Raw genomic sequence first — 1822 nt, 5'->3', positions numbered from 1 at the left:
GAATGTTAATTGGATAGATTCTGGAATCACCTAGGAGACAATCCTTGAGCATATCTATGAGAGGTTATCTCTTTTATTTGTCGTTGTTGTTTGTTTGTTTGAGACAGGGTCCCCCTATAGTCCCAGCTGATCTTGCACTGGCTGTGTAGACCAGGCTGGCACAGAGATCAGCCTGCCTCTGCCTCCTGAGTGCTGGGATTAGAGGTGTGTGCCCCACCACGCCTGTTGAGATTATCTTGGTCAGGTGAATTGAGGTGGGAAGACCCTCTCTAAAAGCTGGTGGCACCATTCCCTGGGCTTGCATCCTATACTGCATAGAAGGAGGACACTGGCTGAGCACCAGCTTTTGTTGCTCTCTTCCTGAGTGCAGATGCAGTATGACGTGTGCTTCAGGCTCCTGACACAGTGACCTCCCTACCGTAGTGGACTGTACCCTCCAACTGTGAGCCAAAATAAACCCTTTCTTTCTTAAGTTGGTTTGGTTGGGTATTTTCTCACAGCAGAAAAAGTAAGACATTGTAGAAGCATGAGGATCTGAGTTGGACCCTCAGCATCCACATAAGAAGCCAGTGTCAAGCTGGGTGTGGTGGCACACACCTTTAATCCCAGCACTAGGGAAGCAGAGGCAGGCAGATCTCTGTGAGTTCAAGGCCACCCTGGTCTATATAGTGAATTCTGTACAGCCAGGTGCATACACATGAACACACACACACAAACACACACACAAAATATTAAGGGGAAAGAACAGTTAATACTTGGCTTGCATTAGCCCATTTAATCTTTGCTACAGCTTGTAGGTAATACCATCTTCAGGTTATCCATGAGGAAACTCAGGCATCAGACAGGGTCAAGGCCACTAGTAGATAGTAGAACAGGATTTCCACCAGACCCTTTGACTCCAGAGTACACGGTTCTTGCAGCCCCTTGGTGATCTTTGTATTGTTCCTTTGCTTTGTTTGGTTTGGGGGGAAAGGAAGAGTGGAAGGTGCAAGATCCTGAAGGAATCCTGAAAGCTATGGGGTTTTGTTTCTTGGAAGACCCAGGACTGACAGCCTGTTTTCTCTGAGTGGAGAAGGAAAGAAGCAGCTGCCTGCTGAACTGGCCGGGAAGATCTTCTTGAGGGAGGGAGTGAGGAATGGGAGACACTGTCCCTGCAGGAAAGAGACTAGAAGGGTATTTATCCCAAGTGCTAGCTGGTGTGTGTGTGTAGGGGAAAGGCATGATTAGCTATTATTCCATTTTAACTTTTTGAAGTGGGGTCTCCCTGTAGCCCCAGCTGTCCTGGAACTCACTATGTAGACCAGGCTGGCCTCAAACTCACAGAGATCCGCCTGCCTCTGCTTCCCAAGTGCTGGGATTAAAGGCATGCACCTGGTCTACATAGTGAGTTCCAGGAAAGCTACAGGGAGACCCTGTCTCAAAAAGACACCCCCCCCACACACAAAAGAAACAAAACCCATCTTTATGTTGTCATCAAGAAACTCATCTCACTTTCAAGGACAGACAGTATCTAAAAGTGAAAGGATGGAAAAAAAAATATACCAAGCAAATGGTACTAAGAAAAAAGCAGGCGTTGCAATTCTAATATCTGACAAAATAGACTTTAAACAAAACTAATCAGAAGAGATAAAGATAGCCACTTCATTCTGAACAAAGGAACAATAAACCAAGAAGATATTACAATTATGAACATATATTAACCAAACTCTGGTGCACCCAACTTCATAAAAACAGTACTACAGGACTTTAAGACCAAGATTAATCCCAACTCACTAATATTAGGGGACTTTCATACCCCAGCATCACAATTAGATATGTCAAC

This window comes from Nannospalax galili, unplaced genomic scaffold (genome assembly GCF_000622305.1).
Source record: "Nannospalax galili isolate Female #2095 unplaced genomic scaffold, S.galili_v1.0 scaffold752, whole genome shotgun sequence".
Classification (NCBI taxonomy): domain Eukaryota; kingdom Metazoa; phylum Chordata; class Mammalia; order Rodentia; family Spalacidae; genus Nannospalax; species Nannospalax galili.
Note: the sequence above shows the minus strand (reverse complement) of the source record.